This window comes from Lissotriton helveticus, chromosome 7 (assembly GCF_964261635.1).
Source record: "Lissotriton helveticus chromosome 7, aLisHel1.1, whole genome shotgun sequence".
Lineage (NCBI taxonomy): Eukaryota > Metazoa > Chordata > Amphibia > Caudata > Salamandridae > Lissotriton > Lissotriton helveticus.
The window spans coordinates 1,140,531,141-1,140,551,928 of record NC_136068.1 but is presented as its reverse complement, the minus strand read 5'-3'; positions in this window follow the sequence as shown (position 1 = coordinate 1,140,551,928).

Sequence of the window (20,788 nt, the reverse complement as noted above, 5' to 3'; positions counted from 1 at the left end):
TCTGCCATTTCAAGCTGGAGATTATTCCCCAGATATCTAAAAAAGCACCAACATGTCATTCTGCTGAACATGCTTGCTACTGTGAACAGGCTAGGGCTCCTATTATGTATTATCTTACGCTGTATACAGCTGAGAAGTCACAGAGTACGGAGAAGAAACATCTCCAGCTAAAATGTGGAAGGAGAAGACAGAATAGACTCATCCACTGGAGGACAGTTCAACACTGTGACACTGCATGATCATTCGAACTAAAGATTTAATCAAGGTCTGGATCTTATTTTTAGAGAAAGAGGAAGAAGTGTCTGGGTCAACCCTTCAACAACTAGCTGCTCTTTCTTCCTATTCCTCTCCTCTGGAGGCATGCTTACAATAAGAAGAGTGCTCTCGGGGAATGCAAGAACAATGAAAGATGCTGAAAGCTTCTGACCAACTTCTTAAATACAAGCTACAAAAGGACATTGGGTGGCCGTAATACTACCTTACTATACCTTTCAAACATAAAAGATAAAAGATGGCTGCCCAGATGACAGAGGCCCTCATTTATACTTTGGCAGTTGGGAATTTTTTCCACCAAAGTAAATTCCTCCATACCCTGGCGGAAGTCTTGACGCCGATTTTTTAAATGACTGCCAAGCTGGCAGACATTCATAAAGCACTGGCAGTAACCGCCTTCACGGTCACGGACATAGCCAGACAAAAGGTCCACCCGCATTTAAAATAGGCGGACTGACATTTATCTTGCAACAGAGTATACCTACCGTCAACATTTAAGCTGGGACCAGACTAACAAACCATGCATGTACAACCAAGTGACTCCAAGGGCCCCACACTTTCCAGTCAACCAAGCAGTAGTATTCTGACCTATAACGTGCTAGAATTAGAATAGGGAAAAAGATTTCAATTAAAGAATTAATTAAACCTAGGATAGCGCGCCCTGTACAGACATACAGAGCACTCTCTTTATTATAAACATCTCTTAACTTAAGCAAAGGAACGGAAAAATGTATCACAGAAAGTTGACCCGCACCAAGGTTTATATATAGATACTTGTTTTGTACAGTTTATATACATCAAAGTGATAATGAACTTTCAGACAGAATCTTCCCACATATAAGAATTTCAAAAAGACTTGATAGTAGAATTTTCAGTTTTCTTTATTCAAGTTCTGAGTTAAAATCCACAGAATTGCTTGTGCCAACGCGTTTCGTCACCACTGTGACTTCTTCAGGGCTCAAAAGTTAAATGTTCAGACGAGATTGCTAGTTGGCGTCAGTCACCATATAATTTCAACCGGTCTAATATATTCTTTTTGATATATCCAGTGTATGTTCCTCTATACATTGAGTTCTACACAGGGAAGGTACCTCGACGCACATTTTGTCCAGGACGCTTGGGGAACCATTGAGACACATAAGAGCGCTGGCCATGAGACACTAATCACTCAAGGTCCGATACAAAGAACAGGAGGTACCTTCCCTGTGTAGAACTCAATGTAAACCTTGGTGTGGGTCAACTTTCTGTGATACATGTTTCAGTGGCATTAGTCACTTTCAGGGGGTGTATATGGGTCACATCCTCGACCGTGTCGCACAAGGGTATATTTGCTAAATAGGCATGTACTAATAGTGAAAATCGGTGCTGGTCATTATAGTTCTGACCCTTGTGTGTTTTTGAAAGGAACGGAAAAACAAAGGTTTTAAACGGTAATTTAATTGGAAAATTGCCACCATCACAGTATCCTAGCTACTCACCGAATAGAAAAGTGGCAACATATGCAAAACATTCTCATCCCCCGGAGATTCCTCATCACTCACTTTCCAAGTGGCGACATTGTTGTAGACTGCGGCAATTCAACAAAACATTTTGCGCTCAACTGAGAAGAATAAGAGCAGCCAGAATGAACTCATTCACCTTCTACAGACCATGAACAGTCTCTGTAAATTTCCAGCGACCCAGCTCAGCCATTATGAGCGGTATGAAGGAAATTAATGCTTCGTTCAACTCCAAGCAGCTTAAAACCACTGCCCTCGAAACGCGCAACTGTGCCATAGAAAAAAGGTATTTGGAAAGATGCGCACAAACTTCAGCTCCCTGTAAAGAATTTCTTAAAGAATAAAACATATAATGTCATCTTTAGATAAAAATGTCATGGTCCACGCAGAACCGGCATTACCGCTGGTGGTCGTTTGATGCAGCAATCTTTTTGACCCCACATGACCTTCTCCACGGATTCTCTCACTACCACTTTCCAACATCTCTCCATAGCCCCACTTTCACATGCATTTCATCTGTTTACAGCACTACTTATACAAGTTGAGGGTGTCAGTCTGCTTTACAGACACATACATTACATAAAGACAATTAGTCATGCATGTGTAAATCAGACAACAGGAAATGTTACATAAAACAGTGAGGATTACAAGGTATAGGAAGCGCATGTCATCCATACTAGTAACTAGCATATTTAAAGAGTGTTTGGTCAGAAGAAGCACAATCTCGGGATTCAAAAAGTTCCACAGTGGTTGGGGTTGGCTTTACTAATTGGAATGTATTTCTGCCCTAATGAACCCTTTTTTAGTAATATTAGGATAATGAAAGACAGAGAAAAAACATAACATTCTAACCTATCTCATGCAGTTTGTGTGCAGGTCTTTGATGACAGTGCATAGGACGCTGTACTATATTAGGATTGCAAATTATGAACTGCAAGTAACAAAAGGATCAATGTGATAAGAGCAGTAACCCACTGAGCTATCCACATAAAATACAGTTCTGTGAGCTGCATGGTACATTTTCTGTGCACTCTCTAAGATGAGTCAAAGCTACCAGTAGACAAAATTCCATCTCTCTCCAGCAGCAACTTTATTCACCAGATTTATGTTGACATTTTTATTGTTGCCTGTAAACTGCTGGACACACAAGGAACTCCGCAGCAGATGCTTTTAAACTCCTTAGTTATTTCTAAACACAGAGCCTGCCCGAGGTCAGGTGCTGGCCCTGGGGTCACCTGATTTCTGCAGAACTCAGACAAAAACACAGACATAGAGACAGGATAGTGAAACCTTTATGGGCAGGAAATGGAATCCTGATGGGGAGGCTAGGGTACTCTATCGGGAGCAGGGGACGTTTCCTTTTTTTTAGGAGATCACGCAGTGCCTTTGGACAGGTGAGACGTACCTTATTTTGTATGGACAAGATAATTTCGAGAAGGTAATATTTGTGTACCACAGATAGTTGGATGGGTTGACAAAGAAGAGAGATATTGATCAAAGGGAGGGAAACACATAAAGGCAAGTGACAGGATAAAAGATACAGAGTAAAGTCACCAAGGGGCTTCCGTATGTGGATGAAGACCCTCTTAACACCTGCACCTTCACACACAGCGCTGGGTACTTTCTTCCCGCAAGTTGACGAACAGTGTAAATGTGAACAGGACTTCTTAGTATTGTTTGAAATTGCAAAGCAAACCTTTTGCCTTTACTTACTGGAAATATGCATATATTACGCCAGCCCACTGCAGGTGGTTGGATGCACACGTGCAATGGGTTGGTAAAGAAACAGCTGGAATGATCTGTGCGTGATCAGGTGGAAAGATCCTTTCCAGCTGCAGAAGACTACAGTAAATGTATATATCAAGAGATTTTGCTTCTGGGGCGTGGCTAAGCGCCCAAGACGGATGGACGCCTCGGGGTGAGGCTCCGTTTCCACCGAGGACTTCCAGCAGCCCTAGCCTTCCCTTGACGACATGCTGCACCGCAAATGGCAGCGGAATATCCCAGGCATGTAAGCAGTACCTCGCTGCTCTCCGGTTCTTCCTCCCAGCCCGGCAACTTCAATTCTGCTTCGGTCGCAGCTCTACCACCGCCGCGACCGCCATTTTGCTGCCTCTGCCGGCGCCTGCATGAAGAGCACGCACATCGCGCATTTTGCCTGTAACAGCGGGCGTACTTCTCCAAACCGGCTCGAAATCGCAGGAGATGACGGCGATCCGCCCCCACAATGAAAGGTGACTTTATCCTCATTATGGAACTATTTTTTTAGTTTTTACTCGATTTACAGCTCTCTCCTCAGCTTTGGCGGCCATTTTGCGATTTCTACTCACTCTATTCATCTACCATCTCTGCTATTTAATTGGTATCGCTCAGACTGCGCACATTTCTTTTTCATTTCTTCTTGGCTCGTCCTGGATTTAACACCACCTCCTCCTATAACTGACTTTGTTGGTTTTTCCTCACTCCTGTGGTGTCTATCCACTCTATTCGCTCCTGGGGCTTCCTCATCATTGTAGTCTACATGGCGCAGGGTCCTGGCAAAACCCCCAAGCGCAACTTTGTTAAAAATTCAAAGCTATTCACTGCGTTGGCTCATTTAGAAGCCTCTGCGGGCTCCTCCAGCTGCGAATCTTCTCTTAACATGGACGCCCCCCTCCTGCCAGGAGCGAAAACTACTCCTAAGAGATTGAAACACAATCCTCCGTCTCCCCCGAAGTCACCATCTGATATCTCCATGGAGCTTCTCCTTGAGGAAATACGAGCATTGCGCCCATATATGGAGGAGACCAATTCAAAGCTTCAAATTTTGACTGACAACTGGTCGTTAATGGACACCAGAGTCTCTGCTGTGGAAAAGACTGTGTCAACTCTCCAGGAAGCTGCTACTAAGTCGGTGCACATGGATGTGAGACTCACCACCCTCCAGAAGCAAGTGGAGGACCTTGAAAATAGGAATAGACGCAATAATCTTCGTCTCTACGGCCTGAAGGAAGGTTGCGAGGGGAGTGATGCCATTGCCTTCTTCAAATCCTTCTTGCCCAAGCTCCTGCATCTCCCTGAAGGCACTTTTCTCAACATACAGCGCGCACATAGGCTTGGTAGAGCTCCCTCCAGTACCTCGCCTGAGACGAAACCAAGAGGCGTCATAATGTACTTTCTTGAGTACACAGATCTGCTGAAAGTTCTTTTCGCAGCTAAAGCAATACCTCATTTGGAATGGTCGGACTCCACTTTGTTTATTGTCCAGGATTACGCCAAAGCTACTGCCTCTCGCCGCAAAGCATTTCTTGACATGAGAGCGGAACTGAGATCCATTGGAGCCAAATATGGACTTTTTCACCCTTGTTTATTTAAAGTCACTTATAACAACAAGACTATGACTTTTGAAGATCCTCTCCGACTTCGCAGTTTCCTCAATTCCTGTGGTCCGGCTGATATGGAATTCTCTGGCCCTTCTTCTTCATTTCCACCGTGACTTTGTTGCTAGTATAGCCCGCCTTCTCTGGAATTTATGATATTTTGTTGCTCTTATAACGATGTGTTCTTTTTTCCACAGGTTCCTCAGTTAATGTTGGACCTCGTTGGTCCCAGCTCATTCTCGTCTATTTTTATTCTCCAATTGTTCACTCCTACGCCTTTTCCCGTTATATAGCCGTTTGTTTGTTCTAATCTCACTGTTTTTCTCTTCCTCACTGATCGTCTTATTGTGTTCCGCCATGGTCCTCCGGTGGGACGTCCTGTGACCCCGTTTGCTTGTCCTCCGTTGGTTGGCCTTTCCTCCCTCCTCACGTCTCCGTTGCTTCCCTTCTGTTTCCTGTCCTTTGACATCCCACCCCTCATCATTTTTTGTAAGTATTGCCCCATGTTTTTTCTCTCCATTGTTCACATGTCCCATGCATTTCCGCTGGTTTTTGTCCTCATTGTTTCCTTGTTCTTCCATGTTCTTCCGAGCTCTATTCTCTTTCGACCGCTCTTGCTTTGCTTTTCCTTTCTTTTTTTCTCTTCCTCTCTCACTTTCCTTCAGACATCACTTCTATTACTTTTCTGCCCCTTTTTCGGTCATTTCTACTTCTTATCTTTAACTTCTACTCTATCAACTTTTTTCCTTACTGTTTTCTCTCTTCAACACTCTCCTAGTATTTTCCTAACACGCACCTCTTCTCTTCTCATCAAATCTTTCTATCTCATGCTCTCTCCTTTTAGCACTTCTTTACATGTTTTCTTCCTTACACTTTCCTATTTCCATTCCTTTTTTCACTTTTTCCCTCTCGAATTCTTTGAGGCTTCCCTTCACTTTTGCTCTGCACTATTCCCTTTCATATCTTCTTAATGTCTGTCCGTATTGTCTCTTGGAACGTTAAAGGTTTGCATCCACCCATCAAGAGGCAAAAGATACTTTCTCATTTAGCTAAATTCAATGTTGACATTGCCTTTTTACAAGAAACCCACTTAACTGATAGTGAGGCTGCTAAACTCCAAAGAGGTTGGGTGGGAGCGGTTTTTTCCGCCCCTGGTGATGGCAAAAGAAATGGTGTTGTTTTGTTAATCCGTAAATCTTTTACTCATTCAGTGCTACATTCTGACTTTGACCCTGAGGGCAGGTGGTTATTTGTCAAACTTTCTTCTAAAGGCGTCCCTTTCTCTTTGCTTAATGTATATGCCCCTACAGGTGGGAATCCACTTTTTTGGAAAGCATTTGCCTCTCGTATCACTGATTGCATAGATGATAATTTCATTTTAGCAGGTGACTGTAACCTACCATTAGACCCCTTTTTGGATAGGCGCTCCAAATCTCCATTTGTCCCTAATAAATCCCATAACCTCTTTGCCCACGCCATCTCCCAGCACAAATTAATTGATGCATGGCGAATTTGTCATCCAACCGATGAAGAATTTACGTTCTACTCCCCGGTCCATCACTCCCAATCCCGTATTGATTATATATTTCTCTCCCACCATATCTCCCAATCCCTTACCCAAGCGGAGATCGGTCCCATTGTTTTCTCTGATCACGCCCCTGTCCTGGTCAACATTGATTTTTTACCCAAATCCAGTGGTCCTAAACGATGGCGCTTCAACAATACCCTCCTAACTGATCCAAAATTTACCGCCTCCTTTATTGACTTTACTAATGAATTTTTTGTTCTTAATGAAACTCCGTCCTTGTCTGCTCATACTGTCTGGGACGCTTTCAAAGCAACTGCCAGAGACTTTATCCTTAGACATGTTGCGGCGAAACGTAAAATTGCCCGTCACCGCACTACTGATCTTCTATCTCAGATTAAACTCCTAGAGCACTCCTATTATACTTCCCATACTCAAGAGTCTTTGACAGCTCTCATCACTGCCAAAATGAACTATAATAAACAATCCACTGATGATGCTTCCCTGTACCTCCTGAAATCCAGTTCGAAATTTTATGGTGGGAAAAATAAGGCGGGGAAAATTCTTGCTAATTATTTAAAAGTCAAACAAAACAAGTTGAATGTTGAATCTGTTTTTGATGTCCACTCAGTATTGCAACATAAAGATGCTGACATCCTGGAGGTATTTTCTCACTTCTACTCTACACTTTATTCCTCTGACACTCAACCCTCTGATCACTCTATTTCCACCTTCTTATCCAGCATACGCCCTCCTTCTACCTTTCCTGTTGATTTGACCTCCCTCGAGACTCCCCTTACCATTCCCGAACTCCGCACCGCACTCCATTTACTTAAAAAGGATAAGGCTCCCGGCCCAGATGGCTACACCGTCGAATTTTACCAACACTTTGCAAACCTTCTACTACCCAAATTATTTCACCTTCTTGATTCCTTCACGACAGGCGATGCCTCTTTAGGCACTTTTTCAGATGCTTACATCTGCATCATACCGAAGGAGGGCAAGGATCATCAACATTGTAAGAACTACAGACCAATCTCCCTTGTCAACATTGATTATAAAATATATGCTAAATCTTTGGCCATTAGACTTGATCCTTTTCTCCCAGATCTCCTGGGCCCTGAACAATCGGGTTTTGTTAAGGGTCGTTTTATCTCCGACAATACCAGGCTCCTTTTTAATGTCTTATCTAAGTCTCCACGATTCAACGGTTCATTAGCTGCTATTGCTTTAGACGCCGAGAAAGCATTTGACAGGGTAGAATGGTCATTTCTTTTTTCCGTGTTAAAATGGTTTGGATTTGGCCCCAATTTCATTTCCCTTATATCCCTCCTCTATGCAAACCCTAGAGCTGCGGTGTGTGCCAATGGACTCATTTCCTCATTTTTTCGTCTCGGTAGAGGCGTCCGACAAGGCTGTCCTCTCTCCCCATTTCTTTTTAATCTCGCCCTGGAACCTTTCTTATCCAGAATACGTCAAAACCCGAACATTCATGGCTTCCCTCTTGCTCAAACGCAGGTTAAATTAGCTGCCTATGCAGATGACATTTTGCTTTTCATTTCGAATCCATCTGTCTCCATCCCCGCTTTCCTCGCTGAAGTCCGCACCTATTCCCATCTTTCTGGATATAAGCTCAATAGTGATAAATGCGAAATCCTACCCCTCACCAAATTCACCTTTAAACCTGATTTTGCTGCATCCACTTTCACTTGGAGTCCGGCTCATATCAAGTATCTTGGTTTGCACATTACTCCTTCTGTCCCAGATACTATTTCGTTATGCCTTACTAAATGCTCTCAAAAATTGTCTGACCTTACTTCTAGATGGCACCCCTTATACCTTTCTTGGTGGGGCCGTCTTGACACTATTAAGATGATGCTGTCCCCAATTGTCCTCTACACCATTTCTAATTTACCGATTTCCATCCCTGCAAAATTTTTCACTAAATTAAATTCCATCCTCTCAGTCTTCTTATGGTCTGGTAAGAAACCGCGTATGTCCTTATCGCGTCTCCGCCTCCCCAAATCGGAAGGTGGGGTTAACTTTCCAAATTTTCCTGCCTACCATAAAGCGTTCCTCCTGAAACAAGCAGCCGTTTGGCTTACAGACCCTACTGACCCCCTTCCTCTGTGGGCTGAACTTGAACGTCTTTCTCTTTCTCCTTTTTCCTTTGCTGAATACTTATCCTTTTCTCGCAAGCCCCAATTCTTGTCCAGTCCGATTCATAAACACACCGCAAAACTACTTCTAGCCACTACTCCGGCTCCTCCCTCTTCTATTGCAGAACTTCTCGCCACTACGATTTGGTATAATAATAGCATTCTTATTAAACTGAAACCCTTCTACTGGAAAACTTGGCGACGGCGTGGTTTAATCTGGGTCTCCCAACTTTTCACTGGATCTGTCTTCACCCCTTTTCCGATTCTCCGTCAAATCTTTTCTCTCCCTGCCTCCTTTGTTTATAAATACACCCTACTCAAACATGCAGTTATGTCTGCCTATGATTCTCTCTCCACTTCCACTTCGGCTGTGACCCCTCCGACTCCCGTTTCTTCTCTACACACTCAACTACGCTCTCACCCATCAGCGTCCTCCATATACCACTCCTTTTACGATCCTCCATCACCTAGGCCTAAATCCAAAGTTGAGGAGCAATGGGAATCTGATCTTGCTGTCTCGTGGCCCACATCCCTGTGGGATAAAATATGGACTAAAATTCGCAAATCTTCCAGGGCTGCCTCTCTCACACAAACTCTTTTTTTCATTTACAATCGCCTTCTGTACACGCCATCTGTTCTCCACAAGCGCTTTCCCCTGACCCTAGATCTCTGCTGGTCTTGCTCTCACCCCAATGCCACACTTTTTCACATGCTTTTCACATGTTCTCCCACACATGCCTTCTGGACTAAAGTCTGGAATCAAATCAATTCTATTTTCAATACCTCCATCCCCTTTTCTATCATTGACATCTTCCTTGGTTCCCTTTCCTCTTCTTGGACTGATGTTGCAGCAAATGTTCATATTGTTGACTTATTATTGGCTGTTGCGTTTCAGCAAATTACTGTTAACTGGAAAGATTCCAAGGGAATTACTTTTAAAGCTTGGTGGTTCAATGTATGTTACAATCACAGACTAGATACTGCATTTGTTTATCCCACTTCCCTGGCTCCGAAAAGGCTTGCATTATGGCTCCCCGTTACCCTTTACCTGGATGCATGTGCCAAGCGTTCCTTTCAATTATCCCCAGTTCAACAAGAAGTTTCGAAACCCCCTTGAATAACCTTTTGTTCCTTCTTATTCATTACTGTTTATTTCTCTGCATATTTGTGCATTGCCTCTAATGTTATATAGCTTCAAGGATTGTAATTTTTAAAGTTTTAGCCTCATTGATATCTCCCTTTCCTTTCTCTCCTCCCTATCCTCCCTTTCCTCCTTGTCCCTCCCCCCATTTTCTTTCATCACATTTTTTATAATGCTCTCAGTTATTATTCATGCCATTCCTGTTGCTTTCACTTTGTATACTATGCTGTCATTATTTGGTTATCTTAATAAACTTTTCTTTGAACTAAAAAAAAAAGAGATTTTGCTTCTCAGAACTTTAGGATGCGTGTGCTCCCGGACCCCCGAACTTCATTCACACAAAAGCGTCACAACTGCATAGCAGGAAAAAGTTATTTACAGAAACACGTACCGCGAATGTAAGAGAAATGGTTGTTGTTTTGCTGAGAATGCAGTTCACATCGACACTGCATTGCATCCGTGAATATATTTGTATTTCAAGGCGCCTGGGGGTGTCAACTGCACCCTGCCACAAAACGAAAGCTGTGCGCTATGCTTGACTGCCTGTGTGAAATCCCAGCTGCTTCAAGGTTTGTTGAACTTGATGTGTTTTCTTTGCCAATCCGCAAACACTGAAGCAGGCTGTTTATTACCGGTTTAAGATGTGACTGAAGATTGAAGTAGACAGATCTCGAGGGTCAGATTAACAAACAACTCGATGTAAATGTTTAACCTGAATTGTGAGGCTTGCCTTTCTTATTAACGAGGCAGTGTTCTTTTACAGCAGGATTCCTGGGCCAGGATTCCAGGGCGTATGCAGCTCACTAGGAGGGAACCAGGCTCTGTGAACGAGCGAAGGGGGCCAGGTAAGAGGCAAACAAATATTGATGCAATGTATGCAGAGGGAATGTTTTGTATGTTCTCTGTGTTAGACTGTAACAAGGACAAAATGTTACCGCAGAGACAAATCTTTTGGGAGACACATTGGAAGATGTTACTTTATCTTAATCGAAATGTTGTGGTCTGTATTTTTAACCCTGGTTACCATACTTAGGGGCTTATTTACAAGCCCCTTGCGTCGCAAGTGCGTCACTTTTTCCCCATGTTGAAAGTGACGCACCGGCGCGGCAAGAGGCTTCTGAATAAGCCCCGAGGTCCATAGCTTGCAAAACAAAAACAAAAAAATACACGCAGGGTCCAAAGTTTTTTTTTTAAGACAACGTCTTCAGCGCTGCCGAATGCTCGGATTGACAAATGCCAAGGCACTATCTGAAAAGACGAATCTAAGTTTTGATTCCACCTCCGACTCTTTGCCTATTTCACTCTTCCTCCTCCTTTTCTCTTTTATGCCTCTTTATCTTGTTTAGAGTCAAAGTCTGATAATGAAAAAAGTAAGTGTCATTCCACAAAAAATAAGTGATGGTGCCAACCGCAGGAACACATTAAGCAGTACCTGACTACAGTAACATACTCAAAAAGCAGGGGGCCCCTGGCAATGAAAACATTGATATAAGAGCAGGCCCACTGGAATTATGCGATTTCGTGCTGTTATCCACATGATTTTGGAGTTGCTGCATTAACACATTATCCATTACCTGCTAAAAATTCTGCAGATTTTAACCATTCAAAAATTGTTTTGCACTCAAATGGATCCAAAGGTACTGAAATGGTGGGAACCCGTGTTGCAGCAAAGTCGAAGGTGCCATGCAAAGGTTGACTGGTTCTCTTTCAGTTGCTTATTACTGTATTTGGATGTTAAACTGGCCCTAATAAAGTGGAACTATTTCCCAGGTAGTGTTAACATGTGACAAAATGACAACATTTTGAGGTAATATTATCACAAAATGTGCTGCATTAAATTACAAATTTGCCTTTTCTTGCCACATAATTTAGTCAACCCTACCGGATAATTTGCACTCCGCTGCCACATAATTCCATTGTCCTCCATTAAATTTGTGTAATGTCAGTAGATTTTGTTAAAATTGCAAAAAACACAGTTGATGGACAGAATGTAGAACAATGTCTTACATTCACCCCAGTACAAAGATCTGGGCCTAAATCCATCGGTTTTTTTGCACTCCACACCACCCTAGGTCAGACAATGGCTATATGCAAATCAGCCTTGACCCTGTGCCTCATGGGAACAGTCCAGCCAGAACTACCAAACCATGTCTTTCCTAGACCGGAATCAAGCATCCAAGGACCGGTTTCTGGCTATCAGCCTTCTTCAGCCTGGATAGCTTGACTCCAGTGGTGTGGAGAGCCTGGGACTCACGTCTGAGCATACCCAGCCCACTCGGGGTGAAATTTGCAAAAAACACAGTTGATGGACAGAATGTAGAACAATGTCTTACATTCACCCCAGTACAAAGATCTGGGCCTAAATCCATCGTTTTTTTGCACTCCACACCACCCTAGGTCAGACAATGGCTATATGCAAATCAGCCTTGACCCTGTGCCTCATGGGAACAGTCCAGCCCGAACTACCAAGCCATGTCTTTCCTAGACCGGAATCAAGCATCCAAGGACCGGTTTCTGGATATCAGCCTTCTTCAGCCTGGATAGCTTAACTCCAGTGGTGTGGAGAGCCTGGGACTCACGTCTGAGCATACCCAGCCCACTCGGGGTGAAAATTAGATTTTGTTATACAACCACATTTCTAGGGGCCCTGGAAGAGGAACCCACCACTAATAGAAAAATGCTCAATGGGCACCCTTGGAGATGGGAAGATTAACGCTCCTATTTGATGTCGGTTCCATAATAAATTAATGTGGAGATTTTAGTGATACGTGAGAACAAAATGCGTGATTTTTAAACTATGGTAGTAGGCACCTCCGACAATGTCTACACTGATCCTATCAACCGGCTATGTGGTTTATGGTTTGTTGTAGACCTGGTTAAGAAAGGAAAGGCCTTGGTGTGCAAGGGGTTTTAAAATGCATATGACCAAAATCTATTAATTTACAGTTACTTAAATAGCACACTGCATCCACTCAGGAAATATCCAGCTAATCACATACACGTGGCTGAAAATGTATCACTTGGTGACATATCTATTTTTCAGCATCCTATGAACTGCAGATAACTCCAGCAGCATCTGGGAACTGAACTGGTGTTTGGTATCTACTGGTGTTGTATTTTTTTTTTAATAGTTTTAAAAAAAAATTAATTGAACTAGTAAAGCTTCTCAAATGCACAGCAACCAGGGCGTTTAATCTGGACAAAGTAGAAACCATCTCTGACTAATGAATTGGAAATTCTCGAGACTCTCACAATCATTCTTAGCTTTTTGCATAGTGAAATATATGTCGCCTTTAAAATGTGAAATGAGATAAGAAAATACATTCTCATATAGGACATCCTAAGAGTGAATCTGGCTCACAACTGGCGTTTTTACTTGTTCTGAAACATCAGAAACATAAAGGGGCCTTTTTATGTCACACCAGAGATGAAAATTCAAAAAAGGACATATAAAAGAAAGGCACAAGCATCAGACCTAACGTGGATATGGCTAATGTCGCTATTTTAACTAGTGCTTGAGATAAAAGCATTTCATGTAATTTTACCAGTGAACTGTTGGTGCTGGTTTTGCAAGAATGAATGCTGTTCTTTTTGCCCATTCAATGCGTTTGATTGATTGATGGAGTTTAGGACCATATTCTAGCGCCGTCCCAGCCCTAATTTGAAATGATAGTACTGCCAAATGTATTGATTAGATGACTGTAGACAAGGGCAGGTTCTGTGTCATTGTTGGCATGGGATTCTGCAGAGAAGTGCAGGCACTGTCCCGTTAATTGGTAGTCCTGTAGACAAGTGCAGGTTCCATCTCATTGCTTGTTTGGGATTTCTGCAGAGAAGTGCAGGTACTGTCTCATTAATTGGCAGTCCTGTAGACAATTGCAGGTTCTGTCTCATTGTTTGTTTGGATTTTCTGCAGAGAAGTGCGGGTCCTGCTCCTTGACTGCTTGGCAGTTCCGCAGAGACATGCAGGTACTATCCAAGTACTAGCATGAAAGTCCCACTGAGACCTATGGGCATCCTTCCATCAACAACAGATCAGCCCTTCTGAGCAATGCCATTACTGTAGGACTATTAGCATGACAGAGTCATGCTGAGATGCGCTGGTATGCCCAATTTATTGCTAGCAAGTCAAAGTGCTAGAACTGTTCCATTAAAATTCCGGCAGTGGTACTGCAAAGTGCTGCTACTCTCCCACTAATACTATGGCTATCCTGCTGAGCTGTGTTGGATCTGTTCCATTAAAGATATGACAGACATCTTACGATGTGTAGGTGCTGTTACATGTGCATCAGCTTGATGAGAAGTCCATGCACTGGCCCATTAAAAGCTTTGCTGGGTTTTAGCAAAAAAACTTGTTAGAATATAGCAACACAGTAGGATTTTGCACACCGCAAGCAGATATAACACACGCTGCAATTAGGATTTGAAAGAAAACAGGCTTGGAAGAAAAGGCTGAAATTCGAAATCCCAAGGACTAGGGTTTGCATCGTGTTTGCACAACACAACTTGGTGCATGTACAACACAAACCTAAAAATGCAATTTATCAAGCCATGCAAGGCCACTTTGAGTGGCCCTGATTGGCTTAATAAATCCGTAGTAACACAACACAGCACAAATTGCTGCATTGCGTCACTCTACTTCAGGGAGGCATTCAGTGGGCTTTGCGTGGATGTTCCCACACAACTCTCATAGATTTTGAAGCATTCTTAGATTTACCAATACTGGTAGACCTGGGAATGAGCCAAAATGCTACGCCTTCCCAGGGGAGGCGTAATGAGGAGAAATATCTGTACTTCTCCTTGTTACTTCCCCAGGGGATGGTGCCCCTTTCTGCGCAAAAACAATCCTGCAAGCAATGCAGGCATCCTCTCCCCATGGTGCAAGGGTGCCTGCATTGGCGCTAGGCAGCACCTGCGCTGGGATAAGGCAGGAATGCACCCTATTGTTTTTAAATAGGGTGCATTCATGCCCTTTCCTTGTAACTCAGCTATGCAGGGTGACTTGCTGCGCTGTGCTACTTTTTAATAAACAGGCCCCTTGTTTTCTAATAACAATAAAGTATCTAACTGTGTATAGTGCTTCATTGCAAATCTATGTTATCTCTCTGTTGTGTCAGATGTTGACTACCAGTTAAAAGACCCTTGTCCGGTAAATCAATTTTTTTGCTATTACCCCAGAAGTCATGGAGTTTAGTAGTTTGTCACACATGAAAATAAACACATTCAGATATAGCTAAATAGTTGGAAATGATTATTAATGCAAACTATTGCATTTATCAGCGCCGATATAACAGAATTACTTGCCGCCACCAACGAACATAACTGTAGTGTAAAAAACGCATAATTAAAAATGAAATGTTATAGAGGGAGGCCCTGAGTTTTTTCTGAAAAGAGAGTGTGCTCAAAGGTCCAGAGGTAGATTGTTCCTTGTCGAGGCAGCGACCACCGAGAATTCTCCATCACCAAACGTGACGGTTTTGCTCAACAAAATGTGTCAGCTGAGTATAGTTAAGCGCAGCATATAGGTCGATGTGTAATCTCAAAATACTTGCTGGTATCATTTCATCCTTTAACCTGAATGCAGCTTGTCATTTCATGTTATGTCATGCTATCTTCATATAATACACCGCATTATGCCTGACCTTCTACCCGCTCATCTCTTCTACACATATACCTCCATCCTCCTTCTACCAGCTCTCATATATTCACTGCATACTCCTTCATGCCATCTCCTCCCCCTTCTCCCTCCCCGGCTCCACCCTATCCCCATACCTTCTCCCCACGTCCCCTGGCCAGCCGCGGGCTGTGGAGGGAGTTACGGTGGGGCAGGGAGGCGGGGAGGGGGAGGGGCAGGGTGGAGAGGGCTAAAAACCGGCATATGGATAATTACAGGTAAGTAAACAATTGAATTAATAAAACGAATTTCGTAGCGCGCACTGCATTGATCCAGTGCGCGCTACAAAATTCGTTTTATTAATTCAATTGTTTACTTACCTGTAATTATCCATATGCCGGTTTTTAGCCCTCTCCACCCTGCCCCTCCCCCTCCCCGCCTCCCTGCCCCACCGTAACTCCCTCCACGGCCCGGGGCTGCCCCTGGCCAACCATGCTTGCACGGATGTCCAATGCCTTGTTATGGACTAAATGTTACTTCTTATTCCCAGCCACGGTCGGTAGGGGAGTACCTGCCGGGGCAGTGACGTGGGGAGGGAGAGGGGCAGGGTGGGGGTTAGTAATGTATGGATAATGGAGGTTTGCAGGTAAGTAAACATTTAAATAAATCAAACAAATTTCGTTGCGCGCACTGCATTGCATTTGTGGATGCAGTGCGCGCAACAAAATTCGCTTGATTTATTTAAATGTTTACTTACCTGCAAACCTCCATTATCCATACATTACTAACCCCCACCCTGCCCCTCCCCACGTCACAGCCCCGGCAGGTACTCCCCTACCGACCGTGGCTGCTTATTCCCTTGTCTTTGTATTTATTGTTCTTTACATTTTGCTCATATATTTTGCTTTTCCTTTTTGTACGAATGCAATACTGCATAGTGTTTCCACTTCCATCCCCTGTAAAGCGCTCTGATACCCTTGGGTCTAGCCAGCGCTATATAAAACTGTTTAAATAAATAAATAAATAAATGGGAGCCTTCAATCCCTGCATAAATTGTCTCTAAGGGCCAGATGTATGAAACTTCCAGTTTGCATTTCCTAAAGAAATCGCTACTTAGGAAATGCAACATGGAATGTACAAAAATAGAGATTTCCTAATAGCGATTCCTACAAGTAGAATCGCTATTAGGAAATCAAAAATTGAAAATGCAAAACCAAGGGTGCCTATAGGCAAGGCTTTCTCTTGATGCACCCAAAAAAAGATGGCGCACATGTAAAGCACACAAATGCCCTAAGGACATGTACGTGCTTTATGGCACTTAAAAAATATATTTTGGGTGCATTTTTCAAATGCACATGGTTACCATCGCCTTGGAGTCGATAGTAATAGCATTTCCTAAATGCCCATTTCACATTTAGGAAATGCTTTGCACATGTGCTTAGCAAATCGAAAATAGGAAATCCCTGTTTGCGATTTCCTGTTTATGGAATCACAAAATACGATTGCTACTGGATAGAACCACATTCCGGCCCACATGCATCAAGCATTTTTGCAGTCGCAGACGGTGCGATTCCTTAAAATCGGCCGTTTGCGAATGCAAAAGTGCTTGTTGGGATGCATCATGCCATTTTAGAAGTCGCATCTTTTTTACGATTTCTAAAATTGCGTTAGCATTTAAGAAATCGCAATTGTGCGATTTCTTAAATGCTATGCATCATTAAAGAAAAATATGCGTTTATTTAAATTGGAAGTGCAATTTACCACGAAGTTCAACTTCGTGGTAAATTGCGAAATTGATTCAAAATGCACAAAAATGCATTTTTTAAACTGTAAAGTTACACACACACATGTCCTTAGGACATGTGTGTATGTAACTTATGCTGAAAAGTACATTTCAGGGGTGCATGGGGGGGTCCTTTGGACCCCCCCCTGCACCCATGAAATTTTCTAAGTGCCACTCGCAATTTCCATTGACTCCTATGGGCCTTTTGGCCCATAGGAATCAATGGGAATTGCGAAAATTAAGTTAAGAAATCGGTATTTCTTTGGGATTCGGTAAAAAATGCGATTTTTACCGAATCCCACAAGAATACCGAAAATATTGATGCATATCATTTTGCATTTCTTAATTTGCGATTCCTTATTTTTCGCAAATTAAGAAATGCAAAAAGACACAATGATGCATGTGGGCATCCATGTTTAAGCATTTGTACTTATTGAAAGGCAATATTGCATTTCTTAACGGACCAAAATTGTGATTAGGTCCGTAAAGAAATGCAATTTCCTTTCATACATCTGACCCTAAGTTCCTTTTTACAGGCGACTTGTGACATCCCTAGTCACCTTTAATAAAGAAATGACAAAGCCACACAACTGTAATAGCTTATTATAGTTAAGTTCTGATGTCACAATACCTGCTGCCAGGCCCAGCAACTGAGGGGAAAGGCAGATCAGAGAGAATAATTAAAGGTGCATTTTAAAAAATGAAAATCAACATGCACGTTTTTTATTCCTTTACTTTGTTTTTCTAGATGAACCATGATAAGCAGAAGGGAGATATGTACGGCAGATATTTATCTTTTTTCTAACTTTTAGGTTATTCTAAAAAAGGTGGAATCTCTATGAGCGACAGAACTATTTTAATCTGACTTGTATTAAACTGACATGAACACTATCTTTTAGGAAAAAATATATAGCTGCATTTTGGTGTATTTAATTTTGCGCTAGAGTTTCTAATTTTATTACTCACGTTTAACTCTTTCATATGAAAGAGAAAGTTAATGAATAGGGCACACTGCATAATTAGTAATGATTTAATGAAGTCCATTAATGTGTTTTAAACAAAGCTATTCTGAAGTTCCAGGAAATTCAAGGCACTCAATATGTTTCAAACAATGTCCTTTCCACTAGCTTTTTTTGATGTATTTTACTTTTTTGGATTTTTTGTTACAGGTCATCTGGAAAAGTATTACACCCAATTTTGTGGAATGGCGTAGTTTGTGGCAACACATATCATAATCGTCCTAATCAATATCTCTTCTTATAATAGAGCACAACACTAAGGATATAAGTTGTTTGTGGTAAGAGTTTTTTGTGTGACCTTTTATTATAAGGAATAAAGTACACCCTGCCATACACTGTAAGAATATTGCAAGTCAACCTCGAGTTCCATGACCTTGTAGAAGAGCTCTGACTTCTGCCCTGTTCCTCTATATGGTCAAAGAACTCCTCAGTGACTTGTAATATCCTTATGGTGTATGGCAGAGGGGTATTGTAGCCCATTTCTCTTACCGTATCTGACCCCATGTATAATTATATTATTATTATTATTATTAGAATTCATATTAACATTGATTTATGCCTTCAGTTCATACTAAATTATATAACTCAGCTCACACTACGATCAACAACGTGGAAGACCTTCAGTATCACTTCATTTTTCAATAAGGAAAACGAGTCTGTCTTGCTATTATCAAACCACTCCCCTCACCCTGCCTCATTTGCTCTGCAATGTCTTGGTGAAAAGAGAGGCAGTCTGTCAACAGTTCAGCTGAGGTTTATGAAAATTAGGGGCACATGTGAGCTTTGTTTAAATTGATATCAGACTCTCTTCCTAAACCTTCATGACCCATGGGGACCACACCTCCGGTATGTTTGGACAGGCCCAAATTGTGGGACATATTAAACTCAATGGGTGTGGAAGCATATCTAGTGACTTTACTCTCTAGATCATGGGTACTCGCAAACATTTTCCAGGGGCCACAAAATAAGATCTGTGGTGTGCCCGAGGGGTGCACTGATGCCAGAACGGTAGCAACAAGGCTTTCTATTATGCTATATCTGACTCTCAATCCCTTTACCGTACCTTGGGGTAAGCGTTTTCTGCTTGCATCGCTACCTTGGAAGAGCCAAGAGTACAAAGGAAGTAATTTAATTATTGAATTGTAATGAAATTTAATTGCACAATGCAAAACAATAAAACCTGGGACTAATCATCGCTTCCTCACCTGACCAAATTGTGGGATCCAAGACAATTGTCTAATTTAAATTTGCTTCTTTTTTCTTCATTTTGACATATAAGAACACCTTGAAATGCATGAGGACAAGATATCCGCTGTTTAAAACTTTCTCTTGTGTTGGATTTATTAAACTACAACGTCTCCCATCTATAATAACAACCCAGACCACCCAGAGGGTTCCTCCTGATAACTGACTTTCCACTTAGTTCAGTATTGGCATTTGTTGGAAATGGCCCTTTTTGCAGGGTTATCCCCAAACATTTTGCTTCTTCCTCCCTTGTTTTTCCTGACCTGTGGTTGTTGGCAATAGGACTCTGGGCACTTTTCCACTGCTGATCAGTGCTAAAGTGAATATGCTCTCTGTGTAAAGTGTTATTGTAATTGGTTATCCATGATTGGCATATTTGTGTTACCAGGAAGTCCCTAGTAAAGTGCACTGAGTGTGCCAGGGCTGGTAACTCAAATGCTACTAGTGGGCCTGCAGCACTGATTGGGTCTCAGGCCTGCCACAGCAGTGCATGTGTGCAGTTGCTAACTGCCATGCTACCCTGGCCAGTGTCCACAGTGGCCAGGCTTAACCCTTTCCTTTCTGTACACTTTGGACACCACTATAGAAGGCCCTAGGCACCCCCCTGGGCAGGGCGCAGTGTGTATGAAAGGTAGATCATGTACTAGTGTGGGTGACATGCTCTGATAGTGAATTACAGGCATTTTTGTTTTTCACTATTGAAAGGCTATCTTGCCCATAGGCTATAATGGGGAATGCTGTGTATAATGTTTACGTGCATATCTTCCGATAGGAGCAAGATAGAAAATTAAAGTCTGGTATCCCTGAACTCAGAATTTAATAACACATCTTTTAGGAAGGATGTTTTTTAAATCCTGTGTTTGAAAACAGCACTTTTAGAAATTGGCTGCCTTCTTGTCTGACCTTTCTGTGTGCCTTTGCCTGTTTGTGAATTGACTATCTGGTTTGTGAGTGACAGGGCTGGGGGATTCCAGGAGACAGATTGAGTCCCCCCCAGTGGTGAATAGAGAGATCTGCATCTAGATGGGAGGGAGGAGTGGCACCTGGGACCTGAATAGGACTGTGCCTGCCCCCACAGTGCTGACTCCACCCCCTGTGGTGTATCTGATGTCTCTGCCCTGCACTGTGAAAGGAGAGAAGGAATCATGTCAATAAAGTGCTCCAGGGTTGC